The sequence below is a fragment of the Petromyzon marinus genome, chromosome 30, assembly GCF_048934315.1.
Source record: "Petromyzon marinus isolate PM22_M1 ecotype Great Lakes invasive population chromosome 30, UKy_Petmar_22M1.pri1.0, whole genome shotgun sequence".
NCBI classification, from domain to species: Eukaryota; Metazoa; Chordata; class Hyperoartia; order Petromyzontiformes; family Petromyzontidae; genus Petromyzon; species Petromyzon marinus.
Window position 1 is genome coordinate 10,783,697 of NC_133696.1, and position 27,999 is coordinate 10,811,695.

Genomic DNA, 27,999 nt, shown 5'->3' on the forward strand with positions numbered 1-27,999 from the left:
ACTGGTTGGACATACGGACAACGCAGTATAAATCGAAAAGTTAAAAGTTGAACACATTGACTTCGTAGACCCCCTTGCGAGCATTACTCCGGTTCAGATTTATGCAGAAATCTTTACAAATTCGATCTCGGATCAGTCGCTCACAGATTACCTTTGACGTCTAATGTTCTGCCTAAGGGCAGAGGGGGAAGCCAGAGCAGACAGGTGGCACCGTGAGCATAACGCCACGTGCCGTTGCTACTCCAGTGACCTGGGGATCAATTTCCAGCGTCTCTTCCTAAGTGCGTCTCTCTCAGGGTTAACTCAGCCTGGAACAGTTATCTGGTTCTGTGGCACTTACCTCCAGGATCCTTTAGGGATATCAGGCCAAGGGTCCTTTATTTTTGCTGGGTTCTTCTTCCTCTTCCATTTCGGCACAAGGAAATTGGGTGCTCCTCCTTTCAGATTCCTCTGGGGACCAATAACGCTGCGGGTCGACAGAGGCGCTGCGGTCCTTGAAAAGGAACCTCAATCAAGAAAACACACCCTTGCCGTCCCCAATGTGGTGCTCTACAGCGACGTTACAAAAGCACGTTTATACCCAGCAGAAATATGATTACTCTATAATAGCGTGTCCAAGTGTGGGATCGCTCAGTGCTTTGAAACTTCATATCCGGGGGGCCGAGTCTCAGGCTGCCACGTGGGGAAAAAGTAGCGCACCTTTGTTGACTGCTCTCTCAACCAATCAAAGTGTGCACTTTCCAACAAATAAAGCACCTTCGAGTGGAGTGTAGATCGCTTCACGGTTTAAATATATACCCGAAGATGATGTGGACGGGGAGGCGCCAATATTGCCATTCTGAAAAACTGATGTCTGCCATAGGAATGAGGAATTTCCACTCCTCATTCAAGGCTGCCAATGGAGATACACACTACCCACATGAGCATTTTAACACAGATATTTTGAGTTTTGTATATGAAAACAAAAAATTAATGCTCAAGCCTAAGCTGAATCCATAATCAGAATATTTCTTTATACTGGAGGAATCCGATGAGCTATAAAGCTATTTTTTGATAGATGTCAAGTAGGTGCGGCTAAGAACGTTACAACAACATACAACACAACAACACGATAGTCGTGCAAAGTGCAATAAAGGTAAGGAAATGACCCAAACACATTCCTGCGGAGGGAGCTGGTAGGAACGTTGGGTTGCTCGGTCAATGGCCAGGGTCAACAAAGGCGGCACGTGGTGTATTCCGCAAATATGCCCGACCGTGAGAGCGGGCACAAGCCGGTGTGAGTAGGTTAAACGTTGAGTTTTATAAGGGCACCACGGGGTGACCAGCTCCACCCCACCCAGCCCCACCCCTCCCACCCCCCACCCCTCCCACCCCCCACCCAGCCCCACACTCCCCACCCAGCCCCTCCCCACCCAGCCCCTCCCTACCCTCCCCTCTCCACCCAGCCCCACCCCTCCCACGTGGACAGACATCCACAGACATACACAATTAATCCCCTGCCTCCTGTGAATTAATCCCGGTTGGGCTTCCAGTCCACTACGTTTCCTACCAGTAATGCATACAAATTAGACAAAACCATCATCATTGGTAATATCTGTGCACGCATTGTAACATGTCAAACAGTCCACAGGTGGCGCTGCCATAAACACAACAATGCCGCGTCATGCCAAGTCAATTAGGCAACAGTACAATCATTGTAATGCATTTCTCACGAGAATTTGCACCATATTCTGCTGATCTATCAGTGGCGTGGACAAGTAATTGCGGGGCTTCGCCTTTACAATGCTGGCATTAATAGGAGCTCGCCAACAGTGCGTGTCTTGACAGTCTGCGACGCAAAACCAAGGTCACACCTTCCTCCTTTGTGCGCGTATTATTGCATGCGTGCGCGTGCATGCACATAGCAAATATTCGTGTGTGTGTGTAAATGTGCAATTTGAGTACACGTGAATTAGTGCATGCTTTTTGAGTGCACGTACCACCCTTGCAGGGCTAGAAGGCCCCATCTGACTCCTTGCAATTCCAGCTCTTAGCATTGCTACCACTATGGAGGGTCTACGAGGTTGTGCCGCATAGCCCTCCAGTTCGTTTTCAGTTTGTAGCGCTTGTTGTTTGACCTTGATGTCCGACGTTTTTCTCCGCATGGTGTTCACTGAAGAAGCTCTCGGCACGTGAAAAAACACATCTGAGAGCTCTTGGCATCGTGCGCAGATTGTACCCTATTACTTATTCTAAAGCCATTGTTCCGTGTGGAGTATCGTCGGTTAGACCATTTAGTTTCTTGCCTTCACCTGACCATCACCGATTCTGCAGAATCGGCACCAAACCAGCTCCGTTATCGTGGATCCTACAGTCTGTCCACCCGGCTTCACCCTGCCACGCCGTCCGTGGGCATTGCTGAACAAGTTCCGGACACAGGGCGAGGTCTCTGCGTAGGCAGCCTCAACACGATGGGGGGGTCTTCATGACAAACCCACACTGCAGCTGTGGCACCGTGCAAAAAACAACGTCGCTTGTCGGTTGACGACTGTCTACTGTTCAGCGGAGGTCTACGGGCACTAGACGTGGCCACCGCCACTACGAGGTGGCTCGGCGATTATATTACGCGCACGCTGAATGAATGTCCACGGTGCTAGAGCTGAGGCACAATAAAAAAACGGTTACGTTTTTACGACGAATGTTGGGAATTTGTTTTTTGTTTGTCTCCATAAAACCACCATTGATTTCAATGTGGCCCCATGACAACTCGTTGCATGAGAAAAGACAATCGCTCTGGGACAAGGATATGCCACTTGCTTTGTGTTTTGCCAGCCGCCGGAGCTCGAGCCCAGGATTGTGAGAGCCGGTGGCTCTGTGCCCCGCACAAGCATGGTGCATTGGATGCCCTCTGATAGCCACTCGTGGCACAATGAATGATTTAATGCAGGCAGTGGCTAAAAAAACAACAATGCCACCGGCAAATTAAACGAGTTATAGAATGGAAAGATTTCTATATTCAGGCTGTAATCTATTTATGGCATTTATTTAATCAAGTGTGTGTCGAAGTGCATATGCCCGGGAGGCTGTATGTCGTTAATATAGCTGGCCAGTTTTTACGTGGCTGATGGTTCAATTCCCGTTGCTGCCAGTTCAAGCATCACTTGACTTGCGAATGTGAACGAAAAGGTGTTAGCGGACGTCCAAGACTGTCATGTTCTGCAAAATAAGATCCCATGTAATATCCCAAATCCAAATTGTACATGTACCGGCAAGTATATTATAAAATCACGATGATGTAATAATATACCTTGTAAAGTTATCAATATCCAGGTTTGTATTGCTTGTGAAATAAAGAAAACACGACACGTATGTTAATTTGGGCGTTGACCTATTTGTGATTTGATCAAGATGGTTGCATCAGGTGGGGGCATGTATGCCTGATGGGGAGCGGGTGTTAGGGACCCCGCAGTGGCAAGATGTTTACTCCCTTGCCTGGTATGCAGGAGGGTCGTGGGTTCGATCCCGACCCTGACACATGTATGTTTGGAGATTGCATGCTCTCTCCGTGGTGGCATGGATTTTTCTCCCCGTATCCTCCGGTTTTTCCCACCACATTTAGAAAGATGCGCTGAGAGTATTTGGCTGCTAGAAATGTTCACGCAACAAGCCACTTCGTCGTTGAGCTATAATTTGTGGTCAGGTCGCTTCTGAAAAAGAGCTATATAGCTCAGTGGGCCTTACCTGGTGAAATAAAAAAGAGAGTAAATAGTTAAATAGACTGTTGAGAAGGAAGTGGTGATGAGATTTTGAGCCATCAACATAATTGGTAGTGATGGCCTCCTAACCTTCACTTGGCCGAACAAGATACAATTATTTTAAACAGTTATTTTTAATTAGCACAAGTGGCTCGGCCCAAGATCTAACTTTTACTCCAACGTCTCATCATCTTACCCCTCTCTGCGCCCTAAAAGGACACGTTTCAATCGGGGATATGAATCGTGACAGCGGCTGTGGGCATGATCAGATTACAAATTACTCTCGAGGAGAAGGTGACTTTTAGAGAACAAATCAGTAACTATGGAAGACAAGTTTTCCCATGACATTGTGAGGGTGCACCCGACAGATTAATCATTAATATGTTTAATATATTCTCTGAAATAAGATTGATTCGTCAATTTCGAATTCATATGTTTGTTACATTGACAGTGTTTCTTACCACAGCTGCCAGTGATGATGATGATGAGGTTGGTTGGGATACACCAAAATATCCCACATTAGTGAATTGGTCTAAATGAAAGCTCAGTGAATGAATCAATCAATGACCCAGTGAGGTGAGCACAGATTGGGGTACGGAGGCAATTTCCCAAGGGACTTGGGAAATACACTCGCTATTTTTAGATACTCTGGATTTAGATATGCAGCAAACCCTGACTGTAACATCTCATTGTTCAGTCTCACCAAGATTCCAACTGACATACCCCTCACCCATTATCAGCTGCTGCCTAAGACTCCTTGTATCATTCTTGTTTTGTTGTTGTTGATGAAACCATAACAATTATTATAGTAGCATTGTCATCATCTAGGGTGCCACGGTGGCGAGATGTTAACTACCTCGCCTGGTATGCAGGAGGTCTTGGGTTCGATCCCAACCCTGACGCCTATACAGTATATTTGGACATTGCATGTTCTCCTTGTGGCCGTGTGGATTTTTCTCCGGGTCTTCCAGTTTTTACCTCTACATTTAGAGGCACGCGTTTAGAGTATTTGGATGCCATGAATTGCTGCACGATAAACCACTTTGTTGAGCTGCCATTTGTGGCGAGGTCGCTTCCTACACCCTTACCGCCAAGACCTCTCCTTCCTCTCAGTACACGCCGTGTCTGCCTCAGGTCCACGTAAGACTGGTTTAAATCACAGACATGCGTGGCTCATCAAGATAAAGACAAGGCAGTTCTCGCGATTAAATCTCCGTCCAGTGTTTTTTTTTGTGGAGTTCAAAGCCATTATCTTCACGGCCTGAGCTGCTGACTACTCTTAAACAGAAAATGTAACTTATTGACTATTTATAATCTAATCACACAGCTAAAATTGTGATTTTTTTTTTCTTAACGTTAGGAGATTGATTGCTCACGTGCCCTATTCCATTCCCCCCAACAGAGAATAAGGGGGGAGCAAGGTACGGGAGCTCGCTGCACGCCGCATCGCTGTGTGCTGCGTGGCAGTGGTGGTACGCTGGGCAGGAGCGAAGCGAGCGCAGGCTGAGGGCCCTCCAAGTGGCTAAAAAAAAACAATAGGGCTCCGGCAAACATCAGCTGACATCAAAATTGGAATGAACTTAACAGCCTAATTTCCATAAAAAGTAAATATCTATTTGATCTGCACCACTCTTCTGTCATCCTCATTACATCACTATCGCTTGTTTATATATCTTATACCATGGACTGGGATAGAAAAAAATGAAAGACGGGGTTGGGGGGGGCAAAATAATATCCGTTTCCGTCCCAACGTCTGCCTTATTTATGATCACTTTTTAATGGGAGATCAGATAGTGCAACCCCTTCTACAGGGGCAGTTTTTTTCTCAAAGCGATTGGAGGGCGGAGTGGTTTGGAATATGTTGCCTGGGATATATTTGCTCCGATGTCACTGCATTCCAACGGTAAACCTATATTTCCTATACAACTGGCACTATACCCTTACATACACATTGTACCAATGCAGGCAATCACATTTGTCTCATTCAACAGTGAAATTGCCATTTAACCAACCATTTAGAGACAAAGTATCCTTCTCATTCTGACCCAGCCACGGCCTTGACAAACCCTGGTGTACCAACTCCAGGAAGTCTCATTTTTACAATTAAAACCAGTTGGCGCAACAGACCGTTAAATATATGACGCGTGTAGTTTATAAAAAAAAAATAGTTGCGACTTTCAAACGCAAGCGAATCACGGGACACTTAATTTCCATCGCGTGTTTTGAATAGTTTTTTTCCGTTTTTAAATATTAATTGGAATTTAATTCAAATTGGTTAAGCTGGATTCACATGAATTTGGTTACAGGGAGCCACGGCGCAGTGGTTAGTGCACTGTATACACACTTGTGAATTGGTTGAAATGTATTAGATTTATGAAACATATCATTTTCTAAAAGTATCTAATTTTACACTTGACTGTTTGGGCTATTGTTGGCGCTGGCTCACTGTCTGGCTGCCTTCCAGCTCGACTGTGGTTCCTCGCGATTGTGAGATGCAAATTGCATGACCCTAACCCTATATAGACCGACACATTTTTATTATTACGTAGTTTTACCACGAATCCGTAGACCTGAGATTGATTGTCAGCAACGGCGAACGTCAGTGGCTAGTGATATCTCACCAACGTGGTGATGTATGGTTTGGTCAACCCTCAAGAGGAATACTGCATTGGGGAGGGCCTTTAAATTGTTTGTTGAATTGGCTAACAATATCATGTATTGCTCCCTATATATAAGCCAACTTTATCTGCTTTAAATTCCCTAAGTACCATCCGCAAAGTATGGCATCATCACAAGTGCGGTTCCTGAAGAAGCTGTGAACACGCGGAGGAAAACGTTGGATATCGTGCCGAGCCACACCCGATCCAACCTGGACGCACCTCGGATTAGCACGGTTGGCTACGTACGGTGCGGAAGAGGTTCGACATACATGCAGGCAACGTATATTGCAGAAATAAAGTGTGGCCAGTTGAACTCATGGTACAGTCCCACCCATTGTTTTGCATAATCGAATCAAATTTATATTTATAAGTGTCATTTATGATCACTCGAAGGTCCAGATATTAACTTCCAGTCTTATGTAATGTGATAAAAACACTTTTACATCAACTGGTCGAAAGTTTATCTCTAAAACAAAATGCCTCACCACACCCTCCCTTCAAAATAACAACCGTACAATTAAATTTTGATTTAAAGCTTTCGTGACTGCAGTAATTCATATTCTTAGTTTTTTCGGTAAAGTCACGTTGAAGAGAAACAACAAAATAACAAAATATATAAAAAAAAACAATAAAAAATTCTCACGACGTTTCGACCATAACTCAAACGGTCGAAACGTCGTGAGAATTTTTTATTGTTTTTTTATATTTTGTTGTTTCTCTTCAACGTGACTTTACCGAAAAAACTAAGAATATAACCGTACAATTGTTTGTTTAATGTGCCAAGGCATGGCAAGGTGGTCTCGGCCCATTCACCAATGAGGACACACACCACATAATTTTTGTTAACTTTTTTGCATTTAATTTGGCTAAACTCCAGCTGCGACAATTCAAGTCATTAACTTGACCACGATGCGTCAATCTCATAATGGAGCGAATGGGAAAGTGCATCCCCTGAAAGTACAAAGGGTAAAAAAAAGGGCATATGTGTGAATAATGATTTTTCAGCCGAGGTCCAACGAAAAATCACTTCCACAGATGTTCTCTGAGATACAAGATCACGCCGCTCTGCGAGATATCCAAATGGATTCTTCATCTGGTGACATGTTGGTAATGGTGCGCCGAAAATAACATGGGGCAGGAGGAGGTGAGGTCGGCGAGGGGGGAGAGATGCATCATAAATCAGAGCTTTAATCAAAAGTCTCGAGAGTTGGAGGAGATGACATTGTATGCGCCTGTTCAATGTTGGTGATTTTGTTTGTTGATAAGAAAAGCCTCAATACAGTAACAGTAATTCGTGTGGCCAGACATATACATGGCATGCGATTGCAAGTGTGACAGGTAATTCACTACATTGGCCAATAGGCTTTGACTCTGTTTTGCCATTGTAAAGCTCAGTAAAAAAATTAGGAGAAGCAACCAACTGTATCACCAATATTCTAACGTTTGACAAGAATTGTGAATTCCAGTAGAGGTAGATTCAGAAGCTCGGCGGGAGATGGTGTCACAACAATCAAAATATGGGCAGGCCGGTGGCATTAACTTTATTCGCATGGAGTCGGGGTGGAATACTGTACCGGGTTTGTATTTTGTGGTTTTTATAGCTGAGTATACTTGACATTGAGTAGCCTCACGATGACACGAGGCGAATGTGAGGGCTGTCAATGCACAAAGAAAGGTGCACAGACAGCATTAAGACTCGCGGAGTTCCCGTCGTGGGTGTGGACACGTTCCGCAGTTGCAACGACGGGTGCCTTATCTTGTCGCCGTGTTGTCAGGAGCAATAGGGGCGGAAAGCTAAATCTTGTACGTGTGTCTGGGTGAGTGTGGTTACACCGATTTCTACTTGGATGCTCCTTCGTCTGCGTTTGTCACAGAGCACAGTCCCCCCCCCCCCACAACTTGCACCGTGATGCGACTGTGAGGTTATCCGTGTACACTTCACTGACGACGCTTCGAACCTGCGTCAGGCTAGCCAAGATGCACAACGTAGCTATGCCCCTACTACGACAACAATGGCCACACTGTTTTTGTTGTACCTGCCTCTTGCTTTAGGAATCGCACCGCGAATAATAACATCGATATGGTATGTATGTGTGTGTATCTATATTGAACTTCTTTCACACCGTACGTAGCCAACCCTACTAATCGCAGGTGCAGCTGGAATGTTGCCAGTTATTAAACTAAACTATTTTTATTTTATTTTACCAGTTAAGGCCCACTGAGTCATATAAATAATTTTGAGCAGTGAACTGGCAACAAATGATAGGTCAACGAAGTAGCTTATCATGTGGACATTTATATCAGCCAAATACTCAAAACGCATGTTTCTAAATGTGGAAGGAAAAACCGGAGGACCTGGGTAGAAAAATCCACGCAACTACAGGGATAACATGCAAACTCCAAATATACAGGTATCCAGGTCGAGATCGAACCCACGACCTCCTGCATACCAGGTGAGGGAGTTAACATTCCGCCACCGCGGTGCCTAATGTTGACATTGGTGCAGCCCAACAATTACTTTCTTACGCCACTGCTGTCTTGACAAGGTGGGAGTACCTACACTTTAGTCTTTGAAAATGTTCAGCCATCAGGCCTTCATCCACGACATCACTAATTCTGACCGAACTTCGTCTTTAAGATTCCTATATTGGACACAGTTTGGTCTTTCTTTGGAGAGACCTTCCTTTCTATACTTGACAAATATAGTCCCCATTTATAAAAAGTATATTCTAGAGTCAGGTGAAAGTCCTCAAGAGCCACTGTACAAAATTAGTCTGGCCAATCATATACCATCATTTTCAGGATACCCTTTTGGATTTAAAAGATGATCGCAAAATTTCTGGAAAACAATACAGACCCTTGAAGGTAAAATATCTGAATATGGAGTTCTGTTGAGTGCTTTTTGCTCAATGGCAGTTGCCTTTCTGATCAAACTTCGGTTATAAATGGCTTTAACTCACACTTTGCACCTTCAGGCTGCTCCTTCAACAATGACTCTAGCCTTTAGATACCACTATTCATACCCCTCTTGACCCAGCCCTCCTCACTCCCCCCTATTCAAACTATTTAATTTCCTCCCAATCTCAGAATTTGACATCCTAACCTTGCTCTCCCCACTAACAAAACACTTCCTATGGCGATGGCGCCCTTGACCAGCCCGCCTTTGCCCTCCACCTTGTGACAAACCTCATTTGCAAAACCAATATCCAATTTCTTCAACCTTTACTTTTCCTTTTGAGGGATCCGTGCCTCCTGAATGGAAAAGCATTGTCGTGCGCCGTAAAGGTGGCACTCAACCAAGGTTTCTGAGAAGATTTTAAATCGCAAATCACAGATTTCATTTGAGATTATACCCTATTCTATCCTAAGCAATCTGGCTGCTCATGCACCACGAATCTTCCTGGTAAAATAGCCAGCTAACTGGCTAAATGGCATCTTTCATGTAACAAATCAAATAAACTCAAACTTGTCACATTAGCAATATAGACGGATGAAAGGAATAGAACAAGGATTTGAGAATCTGGATAGTGTGATCAGGACAAGTTTGGAAGTTGAGTTACTATTGTGTGCCTATTTCTGTCTGGGAGATAGCACATGAAGCATGCTGCAGCTTTCTGGCTGATTTTGTTGGATTGCCAGTGTAAATTGACTATCTAGATTTGAAATTTTCATGACTGCAGGGATCTATACTCTTTGGTTATTTCGGTAAAGTCACGTAGGTATAACATAAATTAAATCACGATTCAGTACAGTACACAAGATCCGTGATCTAATCCCATCTGTGAAGGATGTCATTCCTGACATGCAATATCCTGGAGACCACAAACTAAGTTGCATCTGTGGTGATTGTTACATTGGGGAAACGAAACGACATATCTCGGACCGTGTTCGCGAGCACATGGCAGATCTGAAACACGGCAGAACTAACTCCTCCGCCGTGGCTGACCATTGCTATAACGCTGTGGGCTCTTATGATATTGTTTTTTCCGAGACCAAGGTGCTCTGCAAACCTTCGGGCTACTATCAAAGGTTTGTTCATGAAGCCATCCAGATATATAAACACAGACATAACTTCAACCGAGAAGATGGATACAAATTGAGCAATCATTGGAAGGATGTTATTAGCCAGGTAAAACCTTAACTGCTTTATGGTGTTGCCTTCATTTCTGCATCTCGAGTTTCTTGAGCTTCCCACTCCCAGCCCCGCCCACTTCCCCCCCCCCCCACCCCCGGCAGTTTGTCTGCTCGTCCTCTAAACGTTCGTTCTCGCAGCACCCCGCCCCCCCTCTCTATCTCTCCCCCCAAGCTCCTCCCTCCTCTCTAACCTATATAGCTTGTTGTTACAGCAGCCTTTTTGCCTACTACAGCAATTGTTTCTTGCTGTGGTTGTCCCACCTGATGACGGACGCTTGTGTTGCGCCCAAAAACGTCGTGATTTATTTAATTTTATACCTACGTGACTTTACCGAAAGAACCATAGAGTATAAATTGACTATGTTATGGTCAACTTTACTGAAAGGCTTTGTTAGACACAAAATGTTGAGCACACACAGTACATTTTTCTAATATTTCTGCAGCAACGCCATTGTTTTCTAGTACAAGTGTCGAAGACAGGAGTGTTCATTTAGGTAGCCAATGTTATTTGCCTTGAGGAATGCCACTAATTGATTATTGACAAACTTTTACAGTGCCTTGGAAGGTCGACAGATGTTTGAAATCGATCCGTTATGGTTTGCATCCATCCCTTTTGTGAGGGTGTGCGTACAAATTCCAATTTTCAATCTGGAAGAAACGCATCTGGGCTAATTGAGATATTGGAACTGCGTGGGGGTAAGAGCAGTGATGTTATGGCTCAACCACATTAACGGACGACAGTAGAAAACGATTGGTTACGTTTGGGGATGTGTCGAGGCTAAAAACACTTACAAAATGAACATCACCATAAATGAACATGTCCAGGTATAAAGTACGTACGTATGTTGAACTTATTTCACGCCGCACGTAGCCCAACCACGAGAATTGGAGGGGCGAAAGTGAGACGGGGCTGGGTTTTTTTAATGCGTGTTTGTTGCCTCTTTTGCAAGGTAAAGCTGAGCGACTGTGCCAGGCTGAGCACCCTCTTTACAACAATACACTCGCGGTTAATTTCATAACTGTGAGTTGGGATAGACATTACGTTATAGTCTTCTCCTGCGGCTGCTCATATGGCAAACCTTTAAAATGCCACTTAATGAGACGCAACGAGCATCGCTAATTCCAACCCAACAATTGTCGGTGCACGGCAGGGCTCGAATCGTGGATGACATGCAAACGGCTAAACAGCAGGTGTGCACACTTCTCAAACAGCCACTGCCCTGAGTTAGTGACGGTCTTGACTCAATTAAAAAAAAGCTTTCCTCCTTTAAGTGGATCTATGTACGTTTAACTTATTTTTCACCGTACATAGCCAACCGTGCTAATTGGAGGTTGCGGGGATGGCACCTTTGAACGGTATTACAAGTGTAGTGTCAGTGAGTCTGAGACGAGGTTTGTAGAAGCAACTTCTTTATTGAACACTCACAATCTCGCCTGCGCACACCCTACAGTCGCTCGCCTATACGCAACACGAGCCGTCTCGTGTTGTGTATAGGCTGACGGAGACAGCCAACAACTATCTAGCAGCGCAATGTCGAGCGAAGACGGCAGCGACGAGACGACAGCAACGACGAGACGATCAAATCCCAGAACCGGCAGCCTCGAGCTCCCGCTCGCGACCCCTTTCATGCTACCAGCGCAGCCTCTCTCCGCCCTGGCCACGCCTCCTTCTTGAACCCACTAGCAGGTTCCAGGGGGCTTCTATGACCCTTGCCCCAGTTACTCCGCCCTGCCCACACACCCGTGTATATGTTCACCGGCTTGTGTATTGTTTGTCCACCACAGTTGCAGCTGCTGGTCACCAGCCGACGCTATTACACTACACAAGTAAAGCAATTAATTCGGTGATGGCCAACCCAGACGAGTTGGTGGGCCACGTGAGCAGCCATCCTTCACCTGAGTGGGCCGCAAGCTTGACATCGTGTCCGTGCACTAATCACGACCCCACATATCACCAGAGGCACGCCTAGACCAGGCCTCCACGTGGGGCTCCACGGGCACATGTTGCCCACCACTGATTTAATGGATTTTACTTTCACGCACACGAAAAAAGAATGATCTTACCGTGATAAAATGTACAGTCTTAAATTTAGTGATGGAATACATCCTTATGGCACTTTCATTTTTAATGAAAGTCAAAAGTCGTCATGTGCAAGAGAAAGTGTTTAGCGGCGCCCTTTGCTGTTCAAGGCAGTAAACCGGCAGGGAAAACCTCATGCCTCCAAAGCCGGGACAATTCTTTATTGAATGAACAGCGTCAACTACTCACAAAGTGGTACCTATTTTATCTTTCACTGAGGAACGATGAGTTCAGTCAAACCCCCAGCCGTTACACACCTATTTTGCGAGCTGATCACTCCAGGTACAATGCCACTCAGCGACATTGGTTTAAAAGGGTAAAAATGTAAATGTGCAGCCCTACAATTGCTCGATCACTCTGCTGCTCGTGGGAGCGCCGAGAGAGCCACACTTTACAGTATTCGGGTTTGAACTTAGTAGAATGACAATCATTTATATTTTTCCATTCAATTAAAAAAATCTAATCCTGAATGACGGAACGACACCAACAAAAAAGCAAAAGCTCAACGATAGGCGGTGGCAGTCTGCAGTCGCCAAACGCCAGTCAGGCGCGCGAGTGTTTTCACGGCTACCAAAGTGACAACAAGCAGGAAGGAGAGGCTAAAGATCGCTTACACTCGCACAAACGCGTCCCGGCTAGGGGCGTCAACAATTCCCTGTGCCAGGTGTGCTCACTGGAGGTAATTGAACAGCCGATGCATTCCGCAAGCGCGTAGGTCGACATTGTGGCCCACGCCAAGGCCAATTATGTTTTCTCTTCGCCTCGAGTCACGGGGTTGTCTCTCGTTTCACTCGGCATGCCAAAGGATCGCCCGGCAGATCTCGCCGCGCTGATGGGTAACCTCGATGTTTCCTCATCAGCTGCCAAGCCCAGTGATCGGCATAACTTGTCATTGGGGTCAGTTTAAACGGTAATGTTTGCGTTCCTGCGAGGTTTTTCTGAAGCGAGCTTATAGCAGAAATCTCGTTGAATGTCCACTTCATTTGCTGTCTCGCACACATTTTAGTATTAGGAAACATTGACTGATATATAAAATACGTTTTGTTGCAAAATATACATTGACATTCCACGTATTGCCCCATTGGTGAGAAAATAACGGAGATTGTCTATATACTGTTTACATTATAATACAGAATATGGTCTATATATAATTATTATATACAAATTTGCTCAATTGAAATGCGCACAACGATCACCCCCCCTCCCCTACTGCACAACTTGGCAAGAACCCTCCTGAGACAGAGCCACGACCCTCGGTGAGGCTACCCCTGGTGGAACAGGTGCCGCGATAATAAAACTGCAGCTGCACGAGCATATGCAAGAAGAAAAATAAAAGTGAGCGGGGGGGGGGCATATGAAGCGAGAGACATCTTCAGAGCCCTGTTATCGCATTCCACAACGCTACTCCTCAATGCCTGTGGGTAATAGAGATGTACAGCCGAGCTGCCAACGAAATTAATGACTTCTGAGTCGGAGATTATTCAGTGATGTAAGGGGATGATTACAAAGGAGGATTGTGAGAGATGGTGGATGGCTCGGGGAGGATGCATTCATCGAGCGGTGGAGTGAACATGGCTGGTGATCGTTACGATCTTGATAAATACAAGAGACTGGTACCCATACTAAACAACAAATTGTGATCTCCGTGTGGGCAGGTGAATTAAGCATAAACAGAAATAAACCTCTTAATTATATTTTAATGGCTATAAATGTAATGAAGGGCTTTGTGGTAAAATCATTGCAATTGTTTTTCTTCTGTCACTGATATTGTATATTTGTGGACTCGCTCAGAGTCAAGTGTGCGCGGATTGATGCGTGTTCTCGTGGAAGTCATTTGCATAACGTTGTAAGATTTTTATTAAATTGTGTTTGTTTACCCTGCCATGAACTATTAATGCGGCGATGTGTTACTTTCGTGGAAATGAGCTGAGAATGCATGCTGATTTTGTTTTTGATGTTCATGGCTGAAGAGGGGGACCGTACGGGGAAGGCTTTATCTATGAGTGAATTGCCTCCGATTAGCACATTTGGCTAAATACGGTGAGAAAGAAGTGCAACAAATATACGTCAGTGTAATTTATGCATTTGGTCCGAGAGAGGAATATTTATTGTGTTGGCTAACAAATGGCGCCACGGTGGCGAGGTGTTAACTACCTCGCCCGGTATACAAGGAGGTCGTTGGTTCGATCCCGACTGTATATTTGACGTTCGCGTGTCTCTCTCCCCGTGGTCGCGTGGATTTTTCTCCGCGTCCCCCGGTTTCTTCCCTCCACATTTAGAAACGTGCCTTGAGAGTTTTGGCTGCTACAAATTCCCAAATGATGAGCCACTTCGTCGAGCTATCATTTGTGACCAGGTCTCTTCTGCAAAAAGAGCTACACAGCTCAGTGGGCCTCACCTGCTCAAATAAAAAAATAGTTCATAGTTTAGTTTACATTCACATTCTTTGGCAACGCAATATCAGCGGCCATATGTCTGTAACCATATGAATACATTTATCCAGTGTTTGATCTATCCATCCCACTCGTTCGTTTCACCACCCATTCCCATGTCGACGTTTTAGCTGTGCTGGCTGGGCTGCATGCAAACAGCATGGAAGGCTACCGCCCCTCATCGTGTTCCCTGCTGGATTTTCACATTTGCCTAAGTAAATACACAAGCGGCGTATTCACCTTTTAAAACACACACCGCGTAGGACACGCGCGGGCTGTTCGCAAGATCACTCTCCGAGGCCGTCGCGGGCTCGCGTGCCTTGTGCTGCATCTTTAACGACCAATTTCTGCGCGAGCGGTGCACCAATAATGAAGACTAACTGCGGTCCTTTGCACTCGCCAGAAACGAGCACGCTTACGGCCGAATATAATCGCGCGCGCCGATGTCGGCGGCTCTTTGGAACGTGTGGGGGGCTCACGGCTTGTCGACCTTTGGACGTGCGAGCTAAAGGGGCAGCCCCTGCAGGCGCTCGCTCGTGTCACTGCCGTCGGAAGGGGAGCTCCCAGGTAGCCCCACCGGAGGGCATTTTGGCATTGCTCTCCACCGCTGGCCAGACATCTTGGAGAAGGTTGGTGGTACACATACTTGAACCCACCGATTGCACCCTGCCGATCAATTAACTGTAGTGGCGCCCATGCGAACTGGACAGAGGCGGAGGGATTTCATAAACTTGTTTTCTTCTCTAATGCACATGCAATGCAGTGCCTGTATTGTGTTAGCATAAAGTGCTGGACCTCAGTTCATACAGTTAACATTGATGGTGAGCGATAGCTAAACCGGTCATGGCCCCCAGCTTCACCAACCTGAACTGACCAGTGTGGTGGTTCATAATCAAACGTGCACTCATTTATCTCGCAGTACTGTAGATTAACAAAAGGGATGTAATCCCAGCTTCTTGTCTATTTCATTGCAAAATGAGTCTTCAGCTCAGAGTCGCTTGAAGCACTTATCCGAGAGCACTTTAAAACATAACCCTTTACTTTGTTGTTGCTTTTTTTTTTCGCTCCAGCAGACCGCAGCCGAGCGTATAGTTTGGTTTCCATTGAAATGGTCCTTCACGTCCCCGGGAAGCGCGTGAATCTGGAGCAGGTATTTGCGCAAATGGAGCGAAGGGTTGTTTGGAGGCCGCGTTTGAATGACCATTGTCTCCGTTGCCCGCAGTGCGAGGGCACGCATCGCAGTGCTGTCGCGTCACGTCGTAGCTGAAGGCTTTTGAGAAGTGCCGCTCCTGCAAGGGCCATTGACGCAGCCACTCCAATTCTATCATGGCTTCCATGCCTGGCGAGGCTGCCAAGGCAAGGGCCACCTACGAAGGCTCTCCCACCGAGTCCGAGGGAATTATTCCGCGAGGCCAAACGTGCCAAACAGCGCGTTAAGGAGAAAACCCACGGATACGTTTTCGTGTGGCTTTGTGTGTGCATAATGGTTGTGTACAATGCACAGCGAGCTCTTACGAGGGCCTCCTGCTCACCTTGTGGGCCATGAGGGTTATATTTCACCATACGTCTGGTTCAATGAACAACATTGATTGCTTGATTGATTCTATTGGTTGAACTACAGGCTTGGTGTGTAAAGCCGAGGATGTTGAATGTGTTCTGGATAGTTATACCTCTTTGTTCAGATGATTAGAATGGCAGTTTTCATCATGGCATGCATGAATGCTACCCATTGATGCATTTTAAATAATATCGAAGCAGCCAGTATGAAATTCAAATTACACATGCATCTCAACCGGAAATATACATTGACTCGTGCAGTGCTTTGTTCATTTGTTTCGTTAGTTATCGAGTGCTTTGTCCAAAGGTGACGTTGACAAATTCTATGAACATTGAAATTACATTGATGTTGGTTACTATCAACGCAGTGAGGTTTATTGTATGGACATGCGTTGGGCAAGAAAGTTCATCAGTGTGACACATTTGGGCACAGGTCTGTTGCAACCGAAAATCAATTCTTACATCCATTAAGTTTCCATGTATCAACGCCAAATTCAAACACGGTTATATGATTATGGAAGACGAACAGTAAAAAATTGACTTTTTTTCAATGTTGTTTAATTACCGATGACTTCAATGATATTTTAAGTCTATAAGTATGACATACCTTAGCATTTAATTAAGTTAGGTTCATATGTTTAGCAACACAAATGTCGGTACGTAGAATAAATTGTCGTTTTTTTTTTACATCAAACGGAGGGTTGTGAGGTCGTGTTCCATTTGGGCTCAAACCGTCATCCTTCTCGGGTTCGTAAAATAAATATCACTTTGTGGGAAGGCAACAGTGCTTTTGCGGTGGATAGACTGCCTTCTGCTATGGAATGTGGACATGTGGAAATTACCCTGCTGGATCAAGGTCACGAATGAAAATGAGAGTTGCAATGATACTCGTGTGCCCATGGGGACACTTTGGTGGCCAACATTTCTTACTTGCGATGCATTGTATGTGTAAGTGCCAAAGTATGTGGTTGTATAAGTGTACGTAATAATTTTTACATATCTTTGTGATCCAAGTTCACAGTTATTATGAATGAAGGGTATCCCATAATTTTTATCATTTGATTAAGTCACGAATGACAAACTTCAAATTCATACACCGAACTCATTCTCAAAATATTTTCGCTGCACTAAATGTACTGTTGTACTGGTGTGGAACAGTGGTGCAGCGGTTAGTACAATGCTCTAATGAACCCTGCAGCCTGGGTTTTATTCCTGGGTTTGGCTAACATCAGCAGCCACACAGATACATTAAAAACTAAACTATTTTTTATTTTACCAGGTAAGGCCCACAGAGCTATATAGCTCTTTTTCAGAAGCGACCTGGCCAGATACAGTATGATAGCTCAACGACGAAGTGGCTTGTTGTGTGGACATTTAGAGCAACCAAAAACTCTAAACACATGTTTCTAAATGTGGAGGGAAAAACCGGAGGACCGGGAGAAAAATCCACGCGACCACGGGGAGAGAGACATGCAAACTCCAAATATACAGCAGGCGTCAATTTCGGGATCTCACCCAAGACTTCCTGTATACCAGGCGAGGTAGGTAACATCTCGCCAGCGTGGCGCCCTTAATAGAGGCCTGATGGAAGGCCTGATCAGTATACAACAAACGTCTTGTTGCGTTTTACAAATATTCAAAATGAATGTGTCGCTATCATCGATCTGGAGGCCCTCGTCACTTCGTTGAGAACGTGCGACATATCACGTTGCTTCTGTCACCCTGTATTCAAAATATCTGCTGAAAGTGTGCTATACGTTCATACACATCAAGTGGTAGAGTGCAAATTGAACGGAAGGAGGTTTTTTTTTTGCGCCTAGTATGTGATTATCAAGAGAATGTTCCTTAGAAAAAAATATAAACACCGTTATTAGACACTTTAACGATTTTTGTAAAGAACCCAATAAACACGACAATGTTATGGACAGTAGTTGTAGACATTGGTCTTTGTTGAAAAGATGATGTGCTATGAGCTTATTGATTTGCGCTGACTGGTGTGTGTATGTGTGTGTGTATGTATGTGTGTGTATGTGTGTGAGGAGCGGTAGGATAGTGGTTTGCACACTGCATCAGTTACGCACTGACCTGGGTTCGGACCCAGCCAGGGTGAATATCTGAACCAGTCCTCGTCCTTTCCTAAGTCGACTGGGCCTTAATTGTGTACCTGGTGCAGCGTTTAAACATTGGCATTGGAGAGACACGGGCGACCACATCATCCCCTCATAGGTGTGCCGTGCTAACAGCACTTGCCCCAGTCGTATGTATGTGCGTATGTTTGAACTTCTTTCGTACCGTACGTAGCCATCCGTGCTCATCGGCGGTGCTCATCAGTTGTGGAGATCCACGGTGTGCGGTGGTTAGTGCACTAGCTTGATCAAGTAGCTCGCTATAAAAAAATATATATAATTCTCGGACAACCTTTCCTCCAATTACAGAGTGACACAGGAATTTAATTCGGATTCTGTTCCATCCATTGATACTTCCAAACGTCGCATCCTGGCCCTTGAGCTTGACAAAAAAAATATCATTGGAGTCCCACTCCATCTCGTGTGCTTCCAAAATGATTAATCCATTTCGCACCATCCCAATCCCGTCCGTTCCCATGAGCGCTATTCCTCTCGCCACCTATTTCTTTACATTCATTTACCACTCCCGTAGGATTCCCCCGGGGGTCCGGTGGTGCCCGTGGGAGTACCGTCGCGATGTCACGCTCCGCTTGCGATCACCCATCATCGTGAAGTCCCCAGCACCACCACCACCACCACCGCTAAGTGAATGTGTTTATCACTTTGTAATCTATTGCCTATTATTAATCAGCAGCCATGGGTGAATGCACTCTGCAAGCAAATGGAGTCATGTGGGTTTGCAGTTCAGTACGACAATCCCTTCTCCCCGTCGCTTGCACTATCATGCCGTGGGACTAATGCTGCCGCTCGTCAATGCTGGCTACACCTGCCATACCGACCCTGCTATGCACCTCTCTCTTTTACATCAAAGTTACATAAAGCAGACTTGAAACACGGTAGGACGAACTCCTCTGCCGTGGCAGATCACTGATATTATTTGGTGGGTTCACATGACATCGACTTCTCCAAGACGGAGGTTCTTTGCAAGCCAACCGGCTACCATGAGAGATTCGTTCATAAGGCCATCCACATATACAAACACAGAGACAATTTCAACCGAGAAGATGGATTCTGGCTTAGTAACCATTGGAAAGATGTTTTAAACCATTTCTGTTCTTAATTAATTGTATTTTACGATGACTTTCAGACCGCAGCTCTTTCGCTGGCATTGACTCTTAATACCTCTCACACCACGGTTAATGGTATGGTTTACAACATGGAGTATAATAGCGCCTCGCAGCTGTCTCTCTCCCCCTCCTCCGTTCCGACCATGGATAAACTCGTCCGTCTGAACGGGGCTCGTAGCTATCCGTGGTGCTAAAGTTGAGGGTAAGAATCCACCCATTTTTTCGCCATATAGCATTGTGATATATAACGACTTATTGTTGGTAGCTTAGCTGATTGGAGAATATATAGAGTTTATTGATAACATTGAGGTAAAATTTTGATTTAAAGCTTTCGTGACTGCAGTAATTCATATTTTTAGCTCTTTCGGTAAAGTCACGTTGAAGGGAAACAATAAACTAATAAAATATATATTGTTCTTTATATATATTTTTTATTATTTTATTGTTTCCCTTCAACGTGACTTTACCGAAAGAGTGAAGAATATAACATTGAGGTAATTTATATTTTAGTTTTTTATTGGTTTACTATATAGTATTCATTATATAGTGTAGTGTATACCCAGTTACTGTGAATAGCTCATATGTGTAGGCTTTGACTTTAACATAGCAATTTCTGTGACCAGTCACAAGCTAATCACTCAGTTATTTCAATGCTAAATTCTCCTAGTTATTTCAATGCTAAATTCTCCTGTTTGATTTGTACTAGGTGCCTCTGTGAATGTGTATGCTTTTACTTTAACATAGCTATTTCTGTGACCAGTCACAAGCTAATCACTCAGCTATTTCAATGCTAAATTCTATGCTAATTCCTTTGTCAAGGCGCTTTGTTTCTTCTCACACAGCTTAAAGGTCGCGATCTGAGCGTGGCTTTGTTCGCTCCAGCGCTGTCCTCCAGACAGTCTCATCCCTTCACCTGATGAAGGCTGCTTATGTTGTGGCCGAAACGTCGTGAGAATTTTATTGTGTTATTTTATTTTATCAATTTATTATTTTATTCTCATTCTACGTGACTTTACCGAAAGAACCAAAGAAGACCTCTCTCTTTGTTGCTCTTACTGCTAATGATCTCTTAAGTTGTATTTCCGATCCAAGGAATAAGTTGTGAGCATGTATGTCCAAAAAGTAAGCCTCCTTACATCTGCGCTGTACCAAATTACAAGTCTGAGGCTCTTCGTACGAAGCTTGGGTATCCAATAAGTAATATTTTAAAAAATATATTTTTTAAACACGCTTTAATTAAATGTACCGTACGAGTAATGGCAGAACTCCACGACTCCAGGAAGTGGCCCCGAAGCTTGCCATAACGTACAGGACCGTGGTGATTTACAGCCAACGTCAGTTGAGCGTGGACAATTAGACCCAAGCCGAAACATAACATATAAAAAAGATTGCTAAAAAATATATAATTTATTCTTAATGATAGAATATAGTATTGTCATCAGTTTGACATACGTATACCAGTAGATACGACATTGGGAAGTGGGTTAAAATTGAGTTACAAGTTTTGAGGATACGACGACAGAGTTGAGGATACAACAGACCGAGTGAGTTAAATAATAAAAGCGTGAAAAAATAAGAACTTCAAATGATTTGAACGTTAAAATGTGGATTCACCTAACACCGAAGCGATGGCTCTAACATTGCCGAAACATATCACTGATAGTCCTCGACATAGACCGTGGTAGCCTCCGTGCAACAGCAAAGGTGACGAACTGGAAGTGAAAAACATGAACAAGAAAATACGTGAAATAAATAGGCTATTAAAAGTAATGGCATGCAAATTAACTTGAACGTAAGTAAATAAACACGTTATGAAAGAGTGTAAGTTGTTTACGGATTTTCTTTTGTCAAAGTCAAAGCAATACACACAAATTTAAAGGACAGGCTAAATGAGAAAACACGTGTTTCGACTCAATGCAGGTTTCGCTGCGTGCACTTTTGTATGGACTGATTGCAACATTGTTGTTAATAATCAGGAAGTATGCCAGGAGAGCTCGTTTAGTCACCAAAATGAAACAAAAATGGACTAAATGTCTCTTAGAATTTGTTTTTGCGCTTTTGCAGAATTCCAGGAGTTGGCCAGACATGTTTTGTTTGAACAAATCGCAAAAAGTTTGTGGTCTCGGTACACTTATGGAATCTTTTTTTTTCTCGTTAGCCTTGGCCTGCTCAATTAATGCATTGCAGTGGCATTTATTGAAACAAAGGAAACCGGTAAAAGGTTATTCGTTTTACTGAGTCATCGTCGGCAAGTGGTGTGGCCTTTTAAAAAAAGATATTCCTTGGCAGCCTCTTGTGATGGGCTCGGCAAAGGCATTCAAGGAATAAAATCTAATTACATTTAATACAGCGTTTACATGCACAGCCCTTTGTCAATCCACTGCTGGATGAGGGCCTCCCCACGCCGTGCTGGACGACACCACGTGGCCCCACGTCCCTACGACAACGTGTTTGTGCGCGGTGGTCCCCGCCGATTCGCGCTGTCTGCTTGAAGCACGCTAATTAGGAGCTAATGGTCTGACCAATACAGTGGAGTATTACGTATTGCACTAACATTGGTAACACTGCCATTTTAAGGAGCCATGAAGTGATTGTTTGCGCATGTATTTGCAGCGCCATTGGACTCATCTGTCTCTCCCACGCATTGCTCAGTCATCAAACACTAATTGGAAAAAATGCAATAAATCAGCCCCATTCTAATTCAAAAGGTGGCCCAATATTCATGATTTAACTCTGCTCGCATACGTCCGTGCGTGCGTTTGTGTGTGGAGGGAGCGGCAGGGGAGCGGTTCGCGCGCTGTGCTACGAACCCGGCGACCCGAGTTCTATTCCCGCTCACGACCCGAGTTCTATTCCCGCTCACGACCAACACCAGTGGCGATTATCTGTACCGGTCCTATTGCCTCGACTCAGTCTCACATGAGTATCTGGTGCAATGTGTAAACATCGCCACTGGGGAGACAAAGGGGGTTGGGCGTGGTGCTGGCACTTGCCCCTAAAGTCTATTAAGGCGATAATGGGGAGTTTTGTCTTTGTCTTTTGTTTGTGTATGTTCCCACGTCTTTGATGTTGGCCAACCATCTCGTCGTGTGCCCTGCCAGCTTTCACAGGTGCTCGTTAAGAGCACTTGCCCCAACAGTCTATTAAGGCTATACGGGGGATCTCTGTCTTTGCATGTGCATGTACGCGCGTCTGTCTTATGCTTCCTGAATGCTATTTTTTCTCATCACGTTTGAAGTCCCCAGAGACGCAATTGCTGGCCATTGTGTCGAGAATTTATATAATGAATCATGTCCGAGATTCTCATCTGAAAAGCGTATTATCCTTAATGCCGATTATCCTACCTTGATGTCACAGCTAATGCAGTATTGACCCATCATTACCATAATTAGCATTCACAATATCGGGTCAAAACAGCAGTGGAATACGTGAGCTTTTTTAATACACTGTTCATTCAGCAAGTGTTTTGGCACCAATTGAATTCCAGAAAGGCACATGCTGTTGGTGTAATTAAAAAAGGTTATTTTTTTGTGTAACGTTAACCTATAGGTCTCACGTCTGATTCGTTACGAGAATCCAGACCAGATAGTGTGTTATCAGACAATTCATCCCCATGTACTTAAAGCAATTTCACTATCAATGGTCCCTCGGTTACATACTTAGCCTGAACATTACTGTGAACAGGGATTTTAATCTCTAACTCTATAACTGCTTTTTTTTCTCTCTCTCTCTCCCAATACGCGAGATAATTGTGTCGCAAATGCGATGTCAATGTCGGAAATATTTGAAAGTTATGAGCAAGCAATTCAACGTTACAAACGAATACAAGCTCTCTTGGCCGATTTGTAAGTGGTACAATAAAGATTGAAGGTGTAATACTGGTAGGAACGAAGTTGTAAACTGAGTGTACCAGCCTGCAATAGATTAATGTGTCCGTCCGTCCGTCCCCTTTCAATACTTTAACGAAGTGAAATCTCGTGCTGTTGGGTGTAAAAATTCCAATGTTCCTACCAGCCCACCCTGCAGGGACCTGTTATATTTTAAAAAAATGCAGAAAAAGGTGAGAGTGGAGTGCGGCGCACGTGTGAGTTCAATCCCGATACAGGGTGAGTGGGTGGACCACGTGTTTGAAATGAGAGGGATGGTGAACTGTTAGGGGAAGAGCACGTTGTGTTTGCCAAGGTGATGACGAAATTGACGAGGCCCTCGTTCAGCTCGCCGATCCATCAACGGCGCAGCACCGCCGCTTCGAGTTCAATAATTATCAGCGGAGGAACCGCGTGCTCTGGCTGAGATTAATTCAGAACGCGCGGAGAAAGGCGCGTGCATTGTTGTATTGACAACAGGTGCCGGGGCTGAGTTTTATCATCAGGAAATGAACCAATGGCACTTGCCAAACCCAGCTCAAATTTCAAATAAACGAACCCAGCAGCAGGACAACCAGCCCTGAGCACCGTTGCCCAACATCCAGCAGTGGAGAGAGGAGCAGAGCACGGAGTAGAGCCGAGCTGAATTCACTAAAAATAGTGTGACAGCATCACAAGATGCTGAGGGGGTCATAGTACCATCTGCTAGAAATTGGGCGTGAAGAGCAAGACCAGTGGGTGAGCACCCAGCAGGAATACTGCGGTATAAGGGGGGGTGTCCTGATGATCAAAGGGGGCTGTTGGAAGCCCAGCAACTTCCAATAACCCTGAAGACTCGCCGAGACGAGGGTGCAATAGCGACGGTGCGAACCCCGGCGTGAATCGGAACTACTTGTGGCGGATGGTGTGAACGTCCCCTTAATCCGGATGGATGGGCGAAACGGCTTTTAGGTAGCCTTATCCGAGAGTGTGCACGCGTTGGGGAACGTTGAACTTCTCTCGCACCGTACGTAGCTAATCGGGGGTGTGGGCAGTGCCGGATTAAGCTAGTGCGGGGCCTGTATCATATGTTATAAAAGGGCCCTAAATAAAACATAAATATTAAAACACAAATTTTGAACTTGCATAGTAAAGTAATTGTATGTTTTCATTTGCTATATAGCCAGATAATACGACAAATCGCTAACCTTAAACACTCCAGTCGTTCATAAAAGTATAATACTATGGTAATAGAGCAAGTGCAGAATCACTGAACCGGAATTGATAGCTTGAAAGCATTTAGCACGGGGCCCTTGAAAGTGCGGGGCTCGTAGCTACAAAAGCAGATACTTTTGCTACGAGGATAATTATCCGGCACTGGGTGTGGGGGAAGGACAACAAACTAAGCACAAAGGACATGGGCGTGACGTGTGTGTGTGACGTATGTGCATGACGTGTGTGTGACGTGTGTTTTGGTGATTGGTGCAGGTGGCAGCCTTCACGTGGCCCCTGATATATCACGACGAATACTATCAACGTGGCGACCGAACATAGATTTGTTTTTTTTGCCTCAGTCCCCAGAGCAGCAACGCAAGCGAAATTCCAGTTGTTGCTCTGCATCTACGTCGGTCGTACGGAATAAGAAGAATAAGCGGAAGAAGCAGAAGCGGTGCTTGGTTCTCACAAGATACTGCGTGCGCCTTGCTGCTCGATGTTGCGCTGTCGTGTGTGGCGACTGGCGTACGAGGGTCTAGTCGTTCGCACGACTTAACCCTCGCCATACGAGCACGAGTTGACCTGGCGAACCAAACGTACCGTGGTGACGGAGGTAACGGTCTGCATAGTTATCGACTCCGGCACACCGGATTGTTATTGTTGTTATTTTGTAATGTATGGCAGACATTAACGTGGCCCTAATGGGCTTTGAAGATGTCTGCACAGTCCACCCCGTGGCAGTAACACAGGTATGCGATCAATTGTATTCGTAAACGCAAACGGCTAATCAGCGTCTGCTATTGTAGCACTTACAATGGTATTATAACTTCTGGAGCTAAAGAGAGCCACTGGACAAATTATACAGTAAACTAGCAGGACATATTTTAATTAATTTAATTAACCTTTGAACTTTGTATCATGTGCATCTGTGTAATACATTCATCCTCGGGTGGAATTGAGGCTTTCCAATTCTGAAATTAGCACATCTCATTTTGACTTAATTGAGCTAAAAGATTCGATCCGTTGGAGCAGATATGTGCTCAAAATGCAGTGTGTGTGTGAGATTATTCAGTTCAGGCGTCATCGATTAAGCTTGCGTTTCCGCGCTGCTTGCAAATGCTCCACTCTTGAATATAGTAACACGTGCATCTCATGCTTGTTTTTTTACTGCCGTGGATAACCTGGGTAGTTTTCTCGCTCTGCTGCTCTTCAACTGACTCCCTTCGCACTGTTCCTCCCTCCTGTCGGATTCACAATCAGAATATTTTTTTATACTGCAGGAATCCGATGAGCTATGAAGCTCTGTTTTTCACACATGTCCAGCATTGGGGGACGTGGGGGGCTAGAGGGATCCGAGCTCCCCCTCCCTGCTGAAGACTGCCCACCCCCCTTTTAAATTCTTAATGAAGTGCAATTAAGCCACGGCGCGATGGGAATCGCGGGCTTTCATCAGTTGCTAGAGCGAGAGCAGAATTCGCGATAGAGAAGGATAAGCGGTACAGCAGTTCACGTGTGTTTAACATTGACTGTTAACGTCCGTTAACGTTTGTTTAACATTGACTGTTAACGTCCGTTAACGTTTGTTTAACATTGACTGTTAAGGTCCGTTAACGTTTGTTTAACATTGACTGTTAACGTCGGTTACCGTTTGTTTAACGTTGACTGTTAACGTCCGTTAACGTTTGTTTAACATTGACTGTTAACGTCCGTTAACGTTTGTTTAACGTTGACTGTTAACGTCCGTTAACGTTTGTGTAACGTTGACTGTTAACGTCCGTTACCGTTTGTTTAACATTGACTGTTAAGGTCCGTTAACGTTTGTGTAACATTGACTGTTAATGTCGGCTAACGTTTGTGTAACATTGACTGTTAATGTCGGCTAACGTTTGTGTAACATTGACTGTTAACGTCCGTTAACGTTTGTGTAACATTGACTCTGACGCTTCCCCCCCACCCCACCACTCCTCCCCACCTTTTCTAAAACAAGTTCATGCTACAGGGGCGTTGCACGTGGACTCCAAAGCACCGAAAATAGTTTTAATTGTGCCTCGACTTGCGTTTAGATCATCTGTAAAGAAATGTGAAGGTACAGCTTCGTGTATGTGCGAGCCTCGAGAATTGGCGTTGAAACTTTGGAATCTATAGGGACGTCTACCATAGCCTTTCAAAATCCCCTGGTCATTAAGGGAATGAATACAAAACCTAACAATCCTCATGCTGCCTCGTGTTATCCTCTTAAATGGTAACAAATTTTCATTTGTCACAGTCCTATAATGACTGCACAGGCCCTAAAGCTCTTTCTCAAGCTATTATAGGAATATGCTTCAAGGATGTGGCGCCAAGCCATTATGTCACATCATTATTTACTGTCATAACTGCACGCATGCAATTGTCAGTGTTTATGCACTATATAGAATCTTAAAAAAAAAACATATGTAGCCCTTTGTCAATTCACTGCTGGATGAAGGCCTCCTCATGGCGTGTCAGTAATGGGGGTTGTTTGACCATACTAAGCCAGTTTCAAATGTTCAGGCTAGCCTGACTACGATCCATCCTGGGTTTTACCACAATGCATTGTGTGAGTCGACAGGTCCTTGAAAGATCTGGACAATGCCACATTAGTGAGCTCCTCTGCGAAGCGAGGCTGCGTTGGCTGGATCATGTAACCCGCATGCCCAGCCACCACATGCTTCTGTTCGGCTGGATAGATGGAGCTAAAAGGACGTGGTACGTGCTAGAGAAGAGATGAACTGATGTGGTTACAGGACGATGTGGAGCTGATTGGGACCTGCCAGGAATTGGTACCAGCAGTGTAAAGATCAACCTCTGTGTGGAGGAGTTTCATGAAGGACACTGCTGGATGAAGCAGTGTCCCTCCAGCAACAACGGAAGGCAGAGGAGCGACGACCTCCTGCAAGCGAGCCTTCAACACTTCACATGGCCTCAAAGTGCACCTAGCATGGCACAAGTGCCATGGTGACGTCACCACCATTTAGTGGTAAATTGGTTGTTGACTCGGTTCACTGGGTTCCTAATGTAATGGGCTAACCACAGGACCACTACCCACTGGAATCTTATAGGTGATCATT

At 44.8% G+C, this 27,999-nt stretch overlaps 1 protein-coding gene and 1 long non-coding RNA gene across 5 annotated transcripts in view; both read left to right on the forward strand.

Annotated features, from left to right (window-relative positions):
* KCND1 (potassium voltage-gated channel subfamily D member 1) overlaps nucleotides 1-27,999 on the forward strand; it is a 500,895-nt gene that overhangs the window by 94,722 nt on the left and 378,174 nt on the right. The window lies entirely within an intron of this gene.
* On the forward strand, nucleotides 1,424-27,758 carry LOC142929389 (uncharacterized). The gene is made up of 2 exons (XR_012945694.1): nucleotides 1,424-20,159; nucleotides 20,345-27,758. It is a non-coding gene; the product is annotated as an uncharacterized LOC142929389 (long non-coding RNA).